Raw genomic sequence first — 22,678 nt, forward strand, 5'->3', positions numbered from 1 at the left:
CTCTCGTATTGCCTGTATATTAAGAGTTCGCAATCGAACGGAAAACATTCGCAACCGGGTACTACTTATTCCATTCGAGAAGCAATAATAAGCATTTCTTATGCAGTTCAACTAATTTGAAATAAAAATGGGATAACACAATTGCAAGACCTGAACCGCCTCTGAGAGCAGGCAGTTGGTTCTGAGGATCGACGGTGGAGAGCAATCGTGCTCAGCGTGGTCGATTCAAAAGAAGATGCTACTTGCATCTTTAAAATAAATTGGATCCTAAAAGTCGATCTAGAGTCAGACCGATCGTTCGCGTCGGGAGGGTCTAGGACCCATCCCTTGGGTCGAAATTGAAAGAGACCATCCTCCTGCGCGACGCATTTGTTAGTATACCATTAGGTGTATCAGGAACACCCAATGACAAACGCGTTAGTAAAGACTTTAAGAATCTTACAACGAAATACGGCAAACATATTTACACTATTTACAACCCCGACTTAGCGTCACACTAGAAACGCCGTCGTCCGAGACAACAACCTACGAGTCCGACTCGTAGGTCATGCTTTGCCTAAGCTTTTTGACCTCCTCCTCTGGAGAAGCTCGTAGCCGTGCAGCGGTGACCCGTGCCGCTATGGTGGTCATAGTGACGGACTCACATCGCGAGGACCCGTGTTCAAACCCCACCGTCGCCATAGTGGTGGTCGGCTGAAGTTGGTTTTTCTCTGGTTCCAAACTTCGAGGGGGAAATGCGAACCGATCTTTATATTCCATTACATACATTATTTCGATTCATTTCAGTCTAGTATCAATGCATTTTTAGTTGAAATTTTTCAAATCACTTCCTGAAAAAATTCTGAAGCTCTTCACCTGGAAGGCTGTTCGGAATTTCAATAATTCCATTACCCGCTATTGGTTCATTTGTAAATCATATTTACGATGGAAATCTCTCTAGATTTCACCAAATAATAATAATACTTAATTAAGTTCTGAGAACATTGTGTGGAGTGGAGGGACTGGCATTGTTATACTAGTAATTCAAAGTAGTACAATATTAACGGAAACCTTTCATCACTGCTCCAGAACTTTAATGAACACAATTAGTTAGCACACTTCACGATACCATTCTCAGTTAACAGTAGTCTATCCTGGTGGGGGCTGAATCTGTAGATTTTATACTACTCAGTATATTGTCAAATACAAATACAACTCCACAACAGGCAAAATGCCTAACGAGGTGGCTGAGAAAATATCGATGTTATACTTATTGGCACACAGGGCTTGAGTTATGAAGAGAAACTTCATTTTTTTTGAATATGTTTACATTGGATGAACGCAGGTATCGAGGAGATATGATCGAAGTGTTCAAAATTTTCAATGGGATGGATAGGATGGACCATGAACTTTTAGTACACCGCCAATCGACTGCTTTTACAAGGGGACACCCAGGGGCGTAGCCAGAAATTTCGTTCGTGGGGGGACCAAAGTGACAGAACAATGGATTTGGCCATCTTTTTCCCTTTTTCGGTCATTTTCTCACATTTCGGGGGGGGGGGACCAGACCCCCAAGTCCCCCCCCCCGGCTACGCCCTTGGGGACACCAGTTTCGATTGGTGAGGGACAATGCAAGGTTATGGTGTCGCAGGGAAGTTTTCTCTAATAGTGTTGTTAATAAATGGAATAGCTTATCCCCGGAGGTAGTAAATTGTAACACAATTGATACGTTTAAAGGAAATACGATAAACATGTTGGGGTAAATCGAGAAGCTATCCATTCTTAGAATAAGACAACCATAAGTATTCTTTATGGGCATTGTATAATATTTTATCATGTGTATATATTGTTTATAATTTGTGTTAATTGCATTTTTAATTGGGTTGCTGTATTTTTGAAACATATGACATCCATATTTTTATGGGCATCTTTTTATCAGCCACCTCGTTGGGCATTTTGCCTGTTGTGGCGTTGTATTTGTATTATTATAATTTGCCATAATGAGTGTCATACTGTTGCCATTCGCGGAATGGCATTCCAATGTCGGCTCGGTTGTTATGGTAACTTAGGGCTCAGCTGGATGTGATTTATTAAAGTGTCAGTTGTAGTCTCGTTCGTAATCGATGTTGTCGCATCACTAAACATGGCGGCAGCGGTGTTGTAACTCCATCTCAGAGCAGGGAAGAAGCCGAATTGCCGCAGCATGAATGAAGTAGCACAGCGTGAAACCATCAACCTATTACCCAGGTCAAAAGTAGAACCGAATACAAATGTTTTGCCGTGTCGTCGCAAACTGAAAATGTGGAATAATTCGGAACTTATCACAAGCGGGTCATGTAAAGCTGAGGTACATAACCCTAAGACTGGGTTGCGACACACCGTGGACTTTGTTATAGTCGACCAAGAACTGTCACCACTCCTGGGGCTTCGCACATGTGAAGCCATGAATTTGATATCTGTACAACACAGTAATTTCATCAGAGTTGCCAATGTGATGTTGGAACCAGAACTGGAAAGCGTTTTTTCTGAAGGAGTCCGCAAATTTCTGGGACAGGTCAAATTCAAAGTGAATCCGGAAGTTGTTCCCGTGGTCTCCCCTCCTCGAAAGCCACCTATCGCTCTCAGAGAAAAACTCGAGCAAGAGCTGCACCGTCTCATGGAGCAAGGAATCATCAAGTGAGTAGTGGAGCCAACCAGCTGGGCGAATCAGTTCGTGATAGTACCTAAACGAGATGGATCACTGAGACTTTGCACGGACCCTCTCCACCTCAACAAGGCTCTTGCATGCCAGGTTCCAACACCACGGAAACAGGTAGCAGACCCGTCATCACAGACAACCCGGGATAATGGATCTTACACGGTCACAAGATCGGGTCGCCTGGTAAAGCCTCCATCCAGGCTGACATACGCTCACAAATTATAGGAAACTTATGGTTTTCCCCTAAAGGGAGGAAGATGTTATTAATTTATATGATCTTTATTATTATAACGAGTGGCGGAATGGCAACAGTATGGCATTCCAATGTCGGCTCGGTTGTTATGGTAACTTAGGGCTCAGCTGGATGTTGTTTATTAAAGTGTCAGTTGTAGTCTCGTTCGTAATCGATGTTCTCGCATCACTAAGATGCAGCTGCATGTTGATTATTAGTGACAGTTCTTGGTCGACTATAACAAAGTCCACGGTGTGTCGCAACCCAGTCTTAGGGTTATGTACCTCAGCTTTACATGACTAATAATTCATGGTTCATCCTATCCATCCCATTGAAAATTTTGAACACTTCGATCATATCTCCTCGACACCTGCGTTCATCCAATGTAATGTCATATTCAAAAAATGAAGTCTCTTTTCATAACTCAAGCCCTTCTATGTCCCTCTGTAGGTATGGTCTCCAAAACCTTACTGCATGCTCCAGTCCAGGACGAACTAAGCCTCGGAAAACCGGAAGAATGACTTTAGGAGAACGCGAAGAGACCTTTTTCAAAATCAGACACAGCATTCTATTCGTTTTTTTTGACGACCGCTAAACAATGTTCAGAAAACCTAAGCCACTCGTCAATGAGAATTCCCCAATCGGTGACCTTAGTTGCATCCAGGATAGTCACACCATTCGACTCGTAAGAGAACCGTGGGTTGTTCGAACCAAAATGAGCGACCATGCACTTGTCAACGCTAAACGCCATGCTCCATTCATTTGCCCATGCTGCAATCCTGTTTAAGTTAGTCTGGAGCACCTCCATATCGCTTTGATTCCCGATTACCCCCATTAGATTCACGTCATCTGCGAATTTGCTAGCAATCCCATCGATACCCTGATCGAGTTTATCGATAAAAAGTGAAAAAAGTATGGAGCCAAGGACACTTCCTTGAGGAACTCCACTTGTGACGCCTGTCCAACCACAGAATTCCCCGTTCACCATAACTCGTTGTGACCTATCTCTTATACACGATTCTATCCAATTCAGCAAATTGCCCCCAATTCCAATCTCGTGTAAACGCTTCAAGAGTTTACCATGTTGGACCCGATCGAATGGCTTCTGGAAATCAAGGTAAACATCTACATTTTTGCGCTTACCCAAAGCATTCGTCACGTGATCACAGAAGCAAAGGAGGTTAGTTACACATGACTTCCCCTTCCTGAACCCATGCTGATTATCCGACAATACATTATTCTCGTCTATCCACTTCACAAATTGCCTTTGGATAATAATTTATAAAATTTTCGAGAGGGAGCTCGTCAAACTCACTGGGTTTTCAATCCCTTGGGACGATACCCTCAGCAACACTACTCCTGTATATCTGTGCGACTGGCCCCAACAATTCATTAGCACATTCCCTGAGGACCCTGGGATAGATATCATCTGGTCCTGGTGCTTTATTTGCACATGCATTTTTTAGAAGATTCAGGACCTCCACGTCTTCCGCGGGAATATCGTTGAGAATTTACCCCATGCAACACCAGTATATTGAATATCATTATCTCCATTAAAAACTGACGCGAAAAAGTCATTGAAAGCACTACACATGCCTACATTGCTCTCTAACCTAGACCCTCCTATCGACAGGGGGCCAACTGTCCCCTCATATCCCTTATTGACGTATCTAAAAACTTATTTTGGATCAGAGACAACGTTATCTGTCAACCCAGATTCAACTTCCTTTTTACTCTATCCCTTATCGCTTTCTTCAGCGCTCTTCTTTTATGAGTACACGTCATCTCGTCTACTTTTATACTCACTGAATGCTCTTTTCTTTTCAAGATAAAGGTTACGCACGCTATCTGTGAACCATAGAGGGTGCGATGTATAGACACGCTTTTTTCGAACAAAGGGCATGACGTCGTGCAAAACAGAGGACAGCTTCGTACTAAATTCTTCCCATTGACTTACCACCCCTACTGATTCGAACCGGTCTTTGAAAACTTCCGCTAACCTTCCTCTACATCAAAGCTAGTTCTCCGAAAATAAGGAACCAGTCTTTTATTATCAACCTTTGCCGAAGAAAACTTACAGTGAAAACTAACGACACGATGATCACTGGAAGAAAACTCGTCCCTTATCGAAACATGTTCAACAAGATCCTCAGAACTAGTAAGAACTAAATCCAAAATAGCAGTACCCCTAGTGGCTTCTGATACATGCTGATGCAAAAAATTATAGAGCACCAATTGAAGAAAGTCCCTTTCATATTGATCTCCAGATGAAAGATTCTCCCATCTATACCCGGGTAATTGAAATCCCCAAGTATCACAACCCTCTTACGCTTACACATGTAGGAAATTTCATCATGAAGTTTGTCGACGTAGTTCGGATCCCTATTCGGTGGATTGTAACAAACCCCAACAATAAGTTTATGACGTCTTTTGTTTTCAAGCTCAACCCATACAGTTTCAATATCACTTCTCTGCATGTTACACTCTCTAGCCTTCAAACATGATTTCACATATATCAACACTCCACCCGCTTCCCTATCATATCTATTTCTCAAAAACGTATCGTATCCTGAGATGTGTAAGATTCATCCCCATCGTTTGCCCAAGATTCTGTAATGGCTGTAAGATCCAGGCCCTCCTCAACTACCATAGTTTATAAAAAAATCTTTATTATCTAAGCTCCTGGCATTAATTAGCACACATTTTAATTTGTCCTGTGATTTAGTGTCAATCGAGAAGCCATTCAAGTCAGAGGTGGGTAATTCCTCGTCAGTACTGTGTGATTATCATTAAACATATCATTTGTCGGGGGTGTTATTTGCTTTTATCACTGTGAAATTACGATCGCTGCGTCCAACCCACCTTGCCGTATGCCTGTATAGGCGGGACGGCAGAACATATTAATATACCCTGGTGGGGGATCACAGACACAGCTCGAAAATTTCGAAATGAAATGACAAGCATTTGCTTCGCAGTTTTCTTTTAGATTTGGTCTCTGTGATAGAAGACTACCAACATTATTTGTGGACCCAAATTTTCGATTTTTTTTTTTAAATCGAACGTATACATGAACCAGGATATTGTCATCTTCGATGTTTTTCGCAAAAGAATAAGGAAAGTGTCTCTATAATAAATCTGATGTCATCGATACGTATCTCAATTCAAATTATGTGTGACTATTCACACAGCTATGCTACATCAATCACACACACATAGGCTCACAAAGACATACTAAAACTACAGTTAGGTCTGTGAAGACAGAAAAAACTATATCGAAAAGATTTACACAGAACGGATATTCTCGATGAGCACCATTTTCGGACAGTTTTGAATGAACCCTTTAATTTTCTTGGGGCACTTGACCCAATCACAAACAAATAAATACGTTGATCCAATGAAAATGTTTTTACCATGTGAAATATTTAGCGTTACATACATTCAATAAGAGACGTTTCGTATGTTCTTATGTGATACTGAGAAGAAAAAACCCGTTGGAAACTTGCATTCAGAAAGTTTCGTTCATAATTAAATTCCCTCGTCAATCTATATGAAACTGTTTTATATTAGTTAATGTCAATTCATGTACTAATATAAAACAGTTTCATCGTGAGTTAAATTTTCATGCCAATCACAATTAATGAAATCCAATGAGTAACTGTCACTTGAGCCAGACTAATTGATTTCTACCTCAGAATCGCTCTCCAAATGTACCTCTTTCAGAAGAATTTTTGACATTTCATTTAAAATGAATGATTAAGCTAAGAGAAAATTCAACTAAAAAAAAGCCTTAGTATTGAGTTGTTGAATAGCATATTGTAAGACTTTTAATACCACATTAAGCAGGCTTGAATTGTTTTTTAATCTATTACACTGAACACAACACATAAAACATGCATTCAAAACAAGTAAGATAAACACAGAAAAGAAAACAAAATGGCATACATGAAGATGACAGTCATTCTGTGATCCCCAAGAGACAAAGTCCTTCCAGGGGTCAATATGAACTAATTAAATATTTAAATTGATTAAACAACAGTTTTGTTAATGTACTGAACAAAGAAAACATGTGTATGTTTAAGTACAAACCTATAAAATTATGCTTATGCTTACATATACGGAGAACTTACGTAAAATTATATTTTCACATGATTAACAAGAAGGATTATATTTTTGAAATTTTTAGAATGAATGGTTGTCTTTGGGGTAATCGAGAAGTTATCCATACTTAGAATAAGACAACCATAAGTATTCTTTATGGGCATTGTATAATATTTTATCATGTGTGTATATATTGTTTACAATTTGTGTTAATTGCATTTTTAATTGGGTTGCTATATTTTTGAAATACATGACATCCATATTTTTATGGACATCTTTTTCTCAGCCACCTTGTTGGGCATTTTGCCTGTTGTGGCGTTGTATTTGTATATGAGATTCATTGAAAACTAAACTGAAGAGCCAAAAAAACTGGTACAGGCATGCGTATGCAAATAAAGAGATATGGAACCAATCAGAGCACGGCGCTGCGGTCGGCAACGCCTATATAACACAACAAGTGTCTGGCGTAGTTGTTAGATCGGTTACTGCTGCTACAATGGCAGGTTATCGAGATTTAAGTGAGTTTGAATGTGGTGTTATAGTCGGCGCACGAGAGATGGGACTTAACATCTCCGAGGTAGCGATGAAATTTGGATTTTCACGTACGACCATTTCACGAGTGTACCGTGAATATCGGGAATCCGGTAAAAAATTAAATCTACGACATCGCTGCGGCCGGAAAAAGATCATGCAAGAACGACGACTGACGAGAATCATTAAACGTGACAGACGTGCAACCCTTCCGCAAATTTCAATGCTGGGCCATCAACAAGTGCCAGCGTGCGAACCATTCAACGAAACATCATCGATATGGGCTTTCGGAGCCGAAGGCCCACTCGTGTACCCTTGATGACTGCACGACAAAAAGCTTTACGCCTCGCCTGGGCCCGACAACACCGACATTGGACTGTTGAGGACTGGAAACACGTTGCCTGGTCTGACGAGTCTCGGTTCCAATTTCTTCGAGCTGATGGACGTGTACGGGTATGAAGACAACCTCATGAATCCATGGACCCTACATGTCAACAGGGGACTGTTCAAGCTGGTGGAGGCTCTGTGATGGTATGGGGCGTGTGCAGTTGGCGTGATATGGGACCCCTGATACGCCTAGATACGACAGGTGACAGGTACGTAAGCATCCTGTTTGATCACCTGCACCCATTCATGTCCATTGTGCATTCTGACGGACTTGGACAATTTCAGCAGGACAATGCGACACCCCACACGTCCAGAATTGCTACAAAGTGGTTCCAGGAACACTCTCCTGACTTTAGACACTTCCGCTGGCCACCAAAATCCCCAGACACGAACATTATTGGACAATATCTGGGATGCCTTGCAACGTGCTGTTCAGAAGAGATCTCCACCCCCTCTTACTCCTACGGATTTATGGACAGCCCTGCAGGATTCATGGTGTCAATTACCTCCAGCACTACTTCAGACATTAGTCGAGTCCATGCCACGTCGTGTTGCGGCACTTCTGCGTGCTCGCGGGGGCCCTACACGATATTAGGCAGGTGTACCAGTTTTTTTGGCTCTTCAGTGTATTTAACTACTATTTAACCTATGTAATTACTTAACCATCGATTGGCAATAACTTATGCTAACTTCTCACAGAATAATAACTCTATTCTCTTTCTTTTTAAAATGCATTATCGGAGAGTTTTTGATTCCTTCATTTATTAATCCTCTCCTTGAAACACCCTCTTAATCGCATGAAAGATGTGTCGATTCTTCCACTGAAATATCCTGGTAAGACAGTCTTGTATATGAATCATTTACTTGACGCTAGTAATTTGATTTGAACGCCTTCAGAATGAATCAACTTGTGCTTCTTCAGGTGAGTTGAGGTTGAAAACTTCCGATGACAAAATTCGCATTCGTGTATCTTCTCCCCAGTGTGGACCTTTTTGTGTCGGTAAAAACTGCTGTGGCCCGAAAATACTTTACAACAGACTTCACACTTATATGGCTTCTCCCCAGTATGGATTCTTTTGTGCCGGTTAAAACTGCTGCTGGTAGAAAATTTTTTACTACAGGTATGACATTCATGTGGCTTCTCTCCACTATGGACCCTGTGGTGTGATTCTAAACTACTTACTCGAGAAAATGATTTACCACAGATTTCACACTCATGCGGCTTCTCTCCCGTGTGTACTCTTTTGTGTCTGTTGTAACTGTTATGGTCAGAAAATACTTTACTACAGATATCACACTCATGTGGCTTCTCTCCAGTATGGATCCTGTCGTGTGATTTTAAATGGACCAGTTGAGAAAATGTTTTACTACAGATATCACACTTGTGTGGCTGCTCTCCCATGTGCAGTCTTTTGTGTCGGTTCAAATTGCTGCGGCTAGGAAACATTTTACTACAGATATCACATTCGTGTGGCTTCTCCCCACTGTGGACGCTTTTGTGTTGGTTAAAACTGCTATGGTAGGAAAATACTTTACCGCAGATTTCACACTCGTGTGGCTTCTCTCCCGAATGGACTCTTTTGTGTAGGTTCAGATGGTCTACTCGAGAAAATTTTCTACTACAGATATCACACTCGTGTGGCTTCTCTCCAGTATGGACCCCGTGGTGTCGTTTTAAATGAACTAGTTGAGAAAATGATTTACCACAGATTCCACACTCGTATGGCTGCTCCCCTGTGTGCACTCTGTTGTGCATGTTCAAAGTGCTGCGGCTAGGAAATGTTTTACTACAGATATCACACTTGTGCGGTTTCTCCCCAGGGTGGTTTTTGGTATGCCAGTTTAAAGTGTCGATCTGATGGAACATTTTTCAGAAATTCCCAGATGTGGGTTCTTTTTGTTTGTCTTTTTTTGCACAGATTTAAATTGCTAATTCATGGAAATGTTTTAAGACAGATATCACATTGATGTGTGCTTTCTACAGTACAGAGATTTTAGTCTATCTTTTTAAGGACACCCGTCCATTTATTTTCATCAATGTTCTGCAGTGGTGATACTCATGTTAGTTTTCTCCACAAAGAAATCGATCAGAAACTGTAGATTGTGTCTAAATTGATAAAAAAGAATCAGCATTGCTTTTATTCTCGTAAAACAATCTTGCAGACGATTCGCCCATATTCTCAAAGATGTATTTGAACGTAAATCAGTCACCCAAATTTGTTTCAGTTTCTATGATTCTTGAGAAAAGTTCAATGTTTTTCAAAACTTTTCTTCGCATATCCTCTCATAAAGATTCAGCTTTTTTTATCTTGCAGATTATGATTGGGTATCTTTGATTATCTGCAAGAGAAAAAGTATTATCATCACAAAATATGAGTATATCTAGTCTAAATCTATTTTAATCAAGGTTGGCAAGGTTTGATGCAATACGGAAAAACCCATGGCACATTTAACATACTGTCCAAAGCACCTGCCCCAAACACCACACATGAAAAATGAAAACTGAAGTAAAAACGATATTTACAACCTAATAAAAAAAATTGCAAACTTTGAAACACTTAACACAAACAGTTGTATGACTGATATTAGTTTATCATACAGATTTTATCAGCTTAAAGTCATCAACTTGACAGAAATGCTAAGAAACGCCAAAGATAAAATGAAATAACACTTTCACAATTTAAAATTTTTTGGGCAGGTTTAGAATTTAGACGGTTTATAATCGTTCTAGTGGTTTCTTTCAAGTTTTGTATTCGAAAAGAGAAAGTTACTGCATTTATGTCAAATTTTGTCACGTTTAGGTTCTGGAGAGTTTTAGATACTTTGAAGATCCAATCGATAACTTCAGGAAGTTTTTTTACCTGCGAGTGATTGTTTGCATGGTATGGTAGTACTCTGGATTCAAAGACTACCTGCCTGAGCCAGTCGCGTACACAAATAATAATTCATAGATGCAACAGGCAAATCGCCCAACAAGGTGGCTGATAGATAATTATGAACATCATTCATAATTACAAACAATAACCGAGAACTAAAACAAGTTACTAAAAGTATGAAAAACCTGAAAAAATATGGTAATCATCGATTATCTCGATGATCTCATACTTGAATATCCTTGCATGAAGACCTCAGGGAGTCAGATAATTCCAATGGGGTTAAGAATGTATATCTTCTCGATTAATCCCCTACATGATTATCATGTTTATTTCCAACATGTCAATCGTTGAAAGTAAATACTTTTTGCAAAATAGACATCTGATCAATAAACTGCATTTAAAAAGGGTAGGCCTAATGATGATACTTAAAAACATGACTGGGGTTTAGCTATCAAATACTGTATTACGCTGCCTGGAAACTCAAAAACAACCAAAGTATGGCATGATAACAAATAGGTTTTCTTTTGATACTAGCAAAATTATCCATCCATTGCTTCTATATATATATATAAGTCCTGAAATACTACATGATATGTTAGAATGAATGATACCTGCACAGTGATACCTCAGCTAATAAATGCCTGGGCTTGTGAAAATATTTTTCATGATTATTCTGCCTCGGCTAATGAATACGGATTTCGCTAACAAAGATTTTCATTGATATAGATGCATGTGCGATGTGATTTGAATTTTTGATGTAACTCAGTCTATGCATGTGAGAATTATTATAAACTGTGATATTGAAACATTAACACTGGAAGGGCCGGACTATACGTTATACCTAAAAGGGCCGCAGGCAGTCATTTAGACTGCTGCTTCTTTTTAATACAATATATTTAATTACACTAAATTTTTGAAATTAAAAAAAAAATTATCTCGCATGTCTAATTTGTCAATTTTGAAGAAATTTGCATTTTCTTAAGCATACAGGGATTAAGGGTACATAAAATGACTCTACAAATATAAATATGAAAAATTAGAGGGTAACTGTGGACAAGATTTATCATGAAAATAGATAAACACTGAATTTACTACATCATACATTGCTACATTTTAATGATGTACACATTTTTATACGTGTATCACAGTCTTTTTATTCAAAAGCTTTTATTTCATAGCTAATTGATGAGAGCACTAAAACATCGGTAACAAAAAAGATGGTTTTTATGAAGCTTTTTAAAGATGGGGCTTCAGAACGTTCATTTTGGGCTAATATAACAATTCCTGAATCAAACTGCACTGCAAATAACATCGCCAATGAAGTCAACACAGAGCTAAAGCAGGGGGTGCACATTCTTTTCCATAGTTTGTGAAAATTGTCGGGCTATCTGCTGGCAATGCACGCAGAGCTCCTAAAGCTCACCCTTCTTGTCCTCAGCTTGTGTACACAAAGTGCCTTTTTCTCTGTCGAGCACAGATGTTGAGCACAATGTTGAAAGTTCTATTGAGTAAATCCGCAGGCAAAATATGTGATATTTCGGCCGCTTACCGGCCAGGAACTTGTATATAAAAATTCATTTTATTATTAACTTAATTTTTTATTATAACCTTTGTTTCTTTCGTCTTTAGTTTTGATTAGTTGTTCTGTATAGGCTTAGGTCTCTAGACGACAAACATCGAGATTTGACTGTTTTATGTGTTATTTAACTTTGGAAACGAATAAATATTTATTCATTTTCACAAAAAGTGACCATGTGATCTGTAATCTATGGGATATTACCATAATTTTGGCACCTCAACTTTTTAAATAAAATTTCCCATTTTTTGCCTAAGTTTCAAAAAGGCTTAGTTGAATTTTATGAAATCAAGACTTATGGTTATTTTCATGACTTGTAAATTGGATTATGATAATTATGACTATCATCATTAATTACTGTCTTATAAATATATTTATCTCATGTATTTGTCAAAAATATATAGTTTTTCGATGAATTACATTTTGAGCTACACTACCCATAATTCCCAGCAGCTAGTGATTTTACAGATATTTTAGCAACAGTTGGCAACTTAACTTGGCGTGGACAATTTTTTTGCTGCGATTGGCAACTTCCCTTACCTTTGCCAATTTTTTCTTTTACGGTGAATGGTAACTTTGCTTGATTATGATAATTTTTTTTAGCTGTGAATGGCAATTTTCCTTTCCTTTGATAATTTCTTTTAGCTGTGAATGGCAATTTTTATTGCTTTTGACAATACTTTCAGCTGTGAATGGCAAATTCACTTACCTTTTTGACAATTATTTTAAAGATATCCCGTATTTCTATGAAGGAAACATGGTCAGATTAGGTATGTATCAGAATGTATGTATTGATAACAATGTGCAACACTGATTTTGGTGCCTGGTTTTTTTTAAACTGACTTTATGTGTATTTCATGTGCTAAAAACGAATATGGCATTAGTTTTCACCCATCAGCTTTTGTTTGTGAGATATGAAAATAGCGTTAATCACGATAACACATTAAATTAGGATTAGGACATAGACATTAAATTGAAGAAAAAAAATTAATTGATTGGTTAATTGATTGAAAAAGACACAGCAACACTCCCGTAAATCTTAATAGTCTTAAATAGTCTTTAATCTTAATTAAAATGAGATAAAAACAAAAGGAAAAGTTATTCTTTTCCACTCCGAAAGCTTCTTTTGTTTGAAATTCTTGAGTGAACTTTGTTTACACTGTCTGTTTACAGATTCTACCATCATATGAGTGTCCTATCTGCCCTGGCATTGGTCTTCCATTGCTCTCATGTGCAAATGAAATCATTCACCTTGTTCCCCCACTAGTATCACCTCGATTTTCGGGGAAACAGTCTAGGTGGCTGTGCAAGTAATCAACTTTTACGCTCATGTTAAAACCAAGGTCTCAAGTTGTTGAGCATGCTGCCGTTAACTAGTTCAGCATAGTTTTCAGCCTTGTGGTTGCCAAGAAATTTCTTGACAACAAGGACAAACCAGATCCACACTGTCTTATTCATGGAATCTACGACATGAGGATCATTTATGAGCTGTCTGATTTGAGGACCATCAAAACAATCCAGGTTTAAGTTTTTCTGTATTTATTTCATGCAAAGCAAGGGCTGTCCTGCAATCAAGAGCTTTCATGAACTGTTCCATTAACCCTACCTTTATACACAACAGAAGCGAGATGATTCTATGTCTCGTCTGGTGAAGGGTTCACGAACAACATTTCTTTCTCCAACAATCATGTTCTCTCTTGTATACGCCACTCTTTTTCTATTCAGAGGTATTGTTAGGCTCTGCTATCCCATAAGCACACTAAGCAACGATAGGTTTGTGAAGCCCTCTTGCTGACCAAGAAGAAAGTTAATCATTTTCAAGTCCACCCAAATTACTCGTTGATGTTTGTGAAACTATCTTCTCTATGAACCAAAGTGATAGTATCGTATTCCTCTTTCATTTTGGTTGAGTGAGCAATGGGTATTGGCCCCATTTAGACCCCTTCACTTCCCATTAGTCCACTGTCATAAATTTTATGTACAAGTTTTACACACTGTGTGTGGAGTCCAAGCTTTATCTTGGTCACCAAACATAACGCCAAAATACCCAAGGTAAACTCTTTTAACAAAATCAGAAAAATGGCTTTACTGTTCTTTTTTAGGGTGTACTCACCACGTTCTGTAGCAAAATACATCAGGACGGTCATTACAACTTCTTCGACTGGATGTCATTCGTTCTTTTATTTAGCCCTCAAAGAAAGAACAAAGTTATGCAGTTGTTCGTGATTTGCGGAATAAAAATCCTGGAACAGATTAAAAAACACTTTAGATTTGCATTGTTCCACGACCATATATTGCGAAAGCCAGACAATAGGCTACACATTTAAATTGAACACACGGAGCAGGAAGCAGGGGAAAACTAATCCACATAAAAAAAAAACGTAACTACTACTCAATGTTAAAGTATTGCATAATTGAGCTACACTGAATCTCAAAAACTAGAGCTGATAGAGAAAAACTGTTTTCATATTTGAAACCAGCGGCGCACAAAATATAGTCAAAATTAGTTTAAAAATTCTAGGCAAGGAAAAAAAAATTCTTTTTGTAATACTGTGTAATTTTCCAACTGGAATTACGTGGCGACCCGCAGGCAGAACGTTTTGCACCCCTAGGCTAAAGAATGAACTTTGATTTTAACAATTTAACAACAATTTACAATTTTAGAAATTTTGAAGAACTTACTTTGTGAAATTCCTGCATAATTTTGCATAGCCTGGGATCACATGTCTATAACACCTCAATATGGATTGAATCACATCACTGGATTGTCGCCTGGCCGTCCAGTGGTTAGGGAGCTAGCTTCTGACTGTGCAGGTCTGGGTTCAAATCCGGTTTGGGCATGGATGTCTACTAACAAATTCCCTGGACAGATCATAAAGATCTCTTGGGAATACATGATCATCACGTTATTTTATAAAAAAATTAATAAAATAAATGCAGTTGACGCTCGCTTTAATGACCCCTCATTCATACCATTGGAAACGGACGTTATATTCAGAGGGTTGTTATATCGGAAGGAAAGCATACATGATGGTCGTTATATGAAAACATTTGGGATATATTCCACCGGTCATTGTAATGGGATGGTCACTATAACGTAGGGTGGGTGGGGATGCAGTTTAGACCCCCTGCAGAAAATCGTCAACTGTGGCACCTCGGAAACGTTTGTTTACCTTCAGCCTCAACTGGATTATACTGTCTTCTCGGTCTGCTAGGGCTTTATTCCTGCTTAGTGAAATGTTCTTGCCATGTTTCTGGTTGTGGTGCAAACAGAGTTGATAATTACAGGCCAGGGCAGGGACTCCCCCCCCCCTTAATGGCCAGAGGAGAGAAGTGAGACGACGAAGCCCAAACAAAGTTCTGCCTACAGGTGCAGCCACTGATTTTCATATTCGCATGCACCTGTTAGCAATTGGACGAAACGTTTTCTGCGTTAATGCATTGCTGAACTACGTGTCATTTCACTTCCATCGCGCATTGTTGCAGGATGTTCTGCTCACAGTCGCGTTTCAGCAGCGATTTTTTAAATTCTTGACTATGTTAAATGACTTCTGTTGAGCCGAGGTCTAGTAACTTCAACCACTTCGGAGTTTAATATTTCTGGTGATTTTAATTTCGTATTGTCGTGATGTATTTTTAAAATTCGGTAATATGAGTTTACCACCCATTCAAATCCATTGTATTATTTCGATTTATTATGCGTATTTTGGATTATTTACATGTTTGTGTCCTAAGGATAATTTCACGTGCATGTGCCCCAAAGATTATTTCTGTTTCTAATGGATTATTGCTGTGCCGTTCAGGATGGGGGGGGGGGGAACTGATGAGCGGTAAAAAAAACTTTTTTATTTCCCTTTCTCTGGGTTACATTAGACTCGGCACTGCATGGTGCCAAAGCAGTGCCAGGAATGGTGCTTATACTGCTTTTTCACCACGTGGGGTCTTTATAACGAGCATCAACTGTAATAATAATGATTGGAGGTAAAATTTAAAAAATAACTTTCATGGTCACGAGCAAAATGTGTTTTTTTTTACACGCCAAAGCATGATGAAGAGTTGTTTGCTTCAAGAGGGATACACATTAGCTGTTTGATATGTTCAAAAGGTTTATAATAAATGATAATAATGCTGCTTATATGTTCCTACACGGAAATCCATGAATGGGAATCTGACACATTTTCTAAACATGGGGCATAGATAAGAAAATCATTTCATTTTGTTTCAACAAAAAATTCACAACAAAATCACTGTAGGAGGTCGCAGATGTGGAGGGAGGGATGGTTTATATCCCTCGCCACAGATGTAATGACATGATTATGGAATTAGAGAACTATTTTGTGGATAAAAGTTTACGCCCGTGGAAAGAATATAAACCATCCTCCCCCTTACACCTGCAACCTCTTACATTTTTCCCTCTATCTCCATAATACCTGCGGGAAATATTGGGGGTTTTAGCAGGGCTGTCTTAAGAGCACCATCCCCCCCCCCAGGCAAATTTACATGCACACCCCTCGAAAATTTCAACTATAGGCGTAAAGTTTCTTACCGGGTGCCTTAGAATACATTTTTTTTTTTTTCGTAAAAGGACTATTTCATTTCGAATGAGGGATTCGAGATGAGCATTAGGACACAGCAAGATCCTTCCATCCCTACAAAAAGGGAAAAAAAATGCTTGCGGGGGGGGGGGGGGGGGTCCGGAAACGGGTGCTCATATGCATCTACTGACCTGTAATCAAAGTTGAACTTTACGACGAAGGAATCTTTCAAAGGAATAAGTGAATCCACGCAAGGAGGGATCCTAATTAAATCCCTTGATTTCAATTCAAGATCGTTTAACGATCCTTCTGGCGATCAAAAGCAGCGAGAGCACGATCTTGACAGCGTCGGGTAAACATTGTCGACTCTGACCAAAGTTAACTTCCGATGTAAACAAAAGATGGTAGTAGTTGTTGTTCTTGGATCTTGCTTAATTATTATTCTTCACATCACGTCGTCCTGCTTTGAACTAGGCTGACCATACTTTCTCGAGAGAAATACAGGAAATTGACATTCCAAATACGGGAAAATACGGGACATCGCCAATTATCGCCAAGAACGACGTCAAAAATGAACAATGTCGCCAAATATTGCTGAAATTACAAAAAAAAAATCGTAATGGCTAAGGTGACCATACGTCCCGTATTTCCCGGGACAGTCCCGAGATTTTCTGTTTTTTTGGCGGTCCTGGTTTTTCCCGTATTTTACACGAAGCCTACTTAAATTTTTATTCTTTATTGAAGTCGAAGATTGACATTATTTTTCAACTCATAAATTATTTATACGATAACTATATATGAGAATATTAATCTCCCACATTTGTCTTGAACGTTTGTTTTTCGTGGAATACATTTTAATCCACTGCAATTTGCAGCGATGCACCATTTCCCGCCATTGTGGTTTTTCCGTAATTTCAACAATATTTGGCAACTTTGCTTCGTTTTAGCGTTGTTTTTGGCGATAATTGGCGAAGTCCCGTATTTTCCCGCATTTGGAATCCCAATGTCCCGTATTTCTCTCGAGGAAATATGGTCAGTCTAGTAATGGCGGGAAACGAAGCATTACTGCAAATTACAGTGGATTTCACGAAATAAAACGTTCACCAAGGCAAATGTGGGAGATTAATGTGTTGTTATTTGTAGTTGTATTTATCATAATATAATTTTATAATTCAATTATTTTATTTATTTTATAATTCAATTATTTTATTTATTTTATAATTCAATTATTTATTTATTTATTTTATAATTCAATCTTTGACTTCAATGAAAAATAAAAAATCAAGTAGGCGTCATGCAAAAACCGGGAAAAAACCGGGACAGTTTTACCAAAAAGTCGGGACGGCTAGAAAAAGAAAGAAAACCGGGGCCGTCCCGGAAAATACGGGATGTATGGTCACCATACTTTGAACAGTTTTCAATAATTTTTTATTGTCATCTCTCCTTTCTTTAAAATCCTTTTTATTAAAAAAAAAATAAAATTTAATCTTACCGATATTTTAAATTTCTTTCTTTCAAGGAGCGAAGCATGTTTTTCCTTCAAAAAAAGCAGTCCTGATTAATGCGGGGGGGGGGGGGGGGAATTTGTACTTTTCTGGGTGTTTATAACCCATTCCCATATCGCGGAAGACACATTGCTGCAAAATCAAAAAATTTGTCGTACTTACACTTTAGCTATGATGCATATAAAATTTAGGTGGCAAAACTGGTTTTCTAGTCATCACAGTGACCGAGCACCTGGAATTTGTTCATCCCTGCCATCTCCACACACTGAAATGATGAGGTTGCACGAAATTAATTATACTGCTGGCCAAATACAGCATCAGGATTGTTTGGTTTAAACCACGTTGGTTTTAACCAAGTGGTTTTTTTTCAAAAAGTTTCATGAAAGTGGCCTGAATATATATACTTTTTTCACATGAAATATCTTAGTTTTATTTAAAGTTATATACAGAAGCCAAAATTTCTCATTCTTACAACATTTTCTAACCTTTGGCTACATTCTGATGCTCTATCTTAAGCAAATTCATGAATAAGGATAGCATCACACATCTAAATGTAGTGGTGTATCATCTCGGAGTTTCTTTTTCCCTTCACAAAGAAGCAACAACAGTAGTGACACCATCATGCTAGGGGCAGGTGGTCCTATAATCCAATAAAGACACCAGCTGTCCTTAAAGGACAAAGATCAGTGTACTAGTAGTTACATTACCTCACATACATTTTCATTTTCTTTCCCATAAGAAGTAGCACATTTCCTACTGTATATCTCCCAGCAGTGGCGTAGCCAGGTTTTGGTCCGTGGGGGAGCGAAATTGTGAAAGGCGCCATTTTTTTTGTCCGTGCTTGAGGCGCAAACTTAAAATTATAACATTAGTGGAAAGAACTTTATAAATTTCCCAATTTAAAAAAAATCAAATTTATTTTGTTTTTCAGTTGATATCATTTTTCAAATTAAAATTAATTACTTTTCAGTGTGTGTGTGTGTGCGAGAGAGAGATATTAATGTATTTTAATTTTTTAATTAATTTTAAATTCCATTTTATGTTTTGTGTACTTATACAAATGCAAACACCAAAGAGCGCGGTAGCCCAGGTCGATAAGATACTCGCCTAAAGTACCAAAGGATGTTTAGAGGTGTCGCGAGTTCGATACCCGGTTCGTCCTTGTCAGAAAACTTTCCTGACACAGGAGTACAACAAAAATGGCGACATGACGGGAGCAAAAATTGCTATTGCAGGGAGTCCCCCATCGAGGGGTTAGCCCACCAACCTCTCGACGAGTATAAAAAACAAGCCTGCCGTTCGGAATCGGCAATAAATTGTAGGTCCCGGTTTAATTAGCCCTCGTGTGCAGAAAATGACCGCGGGGCGACAAAAATGATCAATGAGCAGACACCAAAAACAACTGGGAAGCTCCGAATAAACCTATTGTCGAAACTTGTATGTGCGGATGCGGAGCCCGCACTTAGGTTTTGACACATGCGGACGACGTCCGGACCCGCATGAACACTTACTAGGTGCGGAGATTTTTCGGCTCGTCTGAAAGGCGCGGTATATTCCAATTGTTAAAACTTCTTCCGGACCCGCGTCCGCTCCGTGTGAAAGGCCTCTTACCTGGGGTCCTCGAAAAAAAAAAATATTAGCTTTTCCTTTCATTACTTGTAAAGAAAGCCTTTCACACACGTAACAAATATAATTGATTTATTAGTAAGTAGATAAATGTAAATCTATAAATTCTCTTGTGACTGATTTGATATTGAAATATCTTCTGGTTAAATTTGAAGCAAATGATTCTTTGAGAGACGCTTGTTCATATAAATCCTTGCACGGATTTCCTGGTGGAATGATTTGCTTCTCCCTCGGGGATGGTCGACAAGTGTGATCTACCTTAACTCCCACGCATTTTCACAAGTGAATATGGGAACTATGTCAGAGCATTATTGTGGTGCCATTTATTCTACAAATTGCAAATGTGTGGGTTCGAAACTTAATGAGTACATATTTGTGTCGTAGGTCTGTGTGATCGTTGTAGCAACGGAGCTTTTTTTTTTCAGAGGGTATAGCCAACTCAGAAAATCGTATTTAACCTATTACCATTGCTCAATCACGGGATTTCGCCTTCGACTAAAATCCGAGGAGGACATGGGGGAGGGGGGGGGGGCTTCCCCAAAGATCATTAAAAATATCCTTGGGAGAATAGAAAAGTGTTCGTTAAAACACAAGATTTTCGCTATAACGAGATTCGACTATAGTTACGTGATGCAGGGTAAGATAATTTAAGTAAAAGATAAAGATGTCGGACGTAAAAACCACAGCCGGCGTGAAGGAAATCCCGTACTTGTTCGGTATCTCCTTCAACGCCGGCTGTGGTTTTTTGCGGTTTATGTCCAACTAAGCGACTTTTCATTATCTTTTACTTTATCTTACCCTGCGTCGCGTACCAAGTAATCGTGGGATGTTGGGGCTTTTAAACTCTGTTGGTGAATACGGCCATTAATGCCTTTGTTAGTTTTCTTATCTTTTTGAAGTGTCTTATCTTGCGCTTTGTTATCGAAATTATAGCTGCGATAAGTGTTATAGGCCGGAATTACACCATAAAAACTTGATGAACATTCGAGCGAATTAAGCCAATTGTTCGTAAACCGAGGGTTGACTATATATTTTCTGTACGAGGTCTTCAGTTATCGCGATGTCCAATTAGAGATTCGAGAGAGTTTGCAATGACGGTGCTTGTTGGTTCAATGCAGAAGGTGGAAGAATTTTCGATTAGTTGAAGTAAAAATCTCTAATCTTAAATTAAGCAGTGAACACATCAACATGACTCGCGCCCCAGATTCTGAAGGGGACGGTCGTGTTTTTGCTCGCTCCAACTAGGGAGCCATTTCTTTTTTATTTTCAGGTTCGGACATGGCCAGAACAAAAAGGAAGCCGAAGCCAGCCGCTCCTAAGCCGGCGCCTGCCACCGCGAGGAACTATAATTGCCTGCTACATCATGAATCCTTTTCGAAGCACTCAATTGAATGGTCGAAATTCTTCGCGGAGGTGGACTCCACTCGGCGTGCCTTCAAGCTACGCTCTAGAGAGGAAACGGCTGACGACCCTCATCTCCAATGCCAGGCCGTGGATCTCCTCGTAGACATCGCAAAGGATGCCAAAACCTGGATCACCAACGAGATCCGGTGCGAATTGGAAAGACAACTCATGGAAATTGTCAATAGTCACAATAGCTCCTTCTACAATTGGGATATGGTGGTCAGGCTAAAAGATTTCGAGGGCACCAGCTGTGTCCTCAACGAAGAGCCCTCGAACGAAATCCTCACGGATCCGGACAAACCGGAGACGAACGAGGTCAGCGATCCCTCTCTTTTCAGGTCAGAAACGAGTCCAGACCGGGAGCCCAGGTGCACACTGACGCCAGAAGCTGCCCTTTCTCTCTCTCTCTCTAGATCTGCTGAACAAGCTCCAACCCCTGACGAACTCGCTGAAACAGAAAATCCTGTCCCAGAGACAGAGGTAATCGCAGAACCAGCACAACAGATGGACCTAACCACTGAACCAGGAGTGCTAAACTCGGTCCCGTATGCTTTTTCCGCGGGTGATATGGCTTCCCCAGTGGAGAAAACAGCTTGCTCTTCTGCTATTGGCCCAACTGACGCTCTCCGCCAATCGAAAGAGGACTTACAGAACCTCACTATATCGACTGTCTGCAATGGGAAATGGCTACAAACCGACGCTCAGCTTGCCCGTATTTGCAACAGCCCTTACTCGGCTAAGCTAGACGGCAATCAGATCAATATCTCTTTCACCTCAGCAGATGATCTCACCGCTGCTCAAAAGTGGCTTGAGAATGAGCATATTCTCATTAGACCGAAAGAAAAAAAATCGGACTTTTTCGCTGTCCTGCTGCGGGGTCTCGAGCCGGGCACCCCGCTAAAGGACATACAGACCGCCCTCAGCCATCTTGGCTTTTCAACTAAAAAAGTTGAGGTCTTCAGAAAAACGAAGTCCAAAGCTTGGAGAATCACACTTAGAAAAAGCGAGGCTAACCTCAAGATTCTCCAGCTAAAGTCCATCTCACATCTCGAAATCACCATCGAAAGGTTTATCAGGAACTTCCAGGAATTCCAATGCAGACGATGTCTTCGGTTCTCGCACTTTGCTGACACCTGCGTCAATGCCTACAGGTGTGTCAAATGCACGGACACTCATGAGCCCGGGCAATGCGGCAGGGTGCGAGGACGGGATACACCGACCTGTGTCCTGT

The 22,678-nt window shown here is 39.6% G+C and overlaps 1 long non-coding RNA gene across 1 annotated transcript; it reads right to left on the bottom strand.

Annotated features, from left to right (window-relative positions):
• Window positions 1-6,709: 6,709 nt before the first annotated feature.
• LOC149068244 (uncharacterized) lies at window positions 6,710-17,291 on the bottom strand. The gene is made up of 3 exons (XR_016195169.1): window positions 17,104-17,291; window positions 14,491-14,620; window positions 6,710-10,265 (listed from the first exon to the last, which is right to left on the bottom strand). It is a non-coding gene; the product is annotated as an uncharacterized LOC149068244 (long non-coding RNA).
• Window positions 17,292-22,678: the final 5,387 nt, after the last annotated feature.

This window comes from Pholcus phalangioides, unplaced genomic scaffold, assembly GCF_987345545.1.
Source record: "Pholcus phalangioides strain wild (caught in Gottingen) unplaced genomic scaffold, Ppha-v1.0 ptg000027l_1, whole genome shotgun sequence".
Classification (NCBI taxonomy): Eukaryota; Metazoa; Arthropoda; class Arachnida; order Araneae; family Pholcidae; genus Pholcus; species Pholcus phalangioides.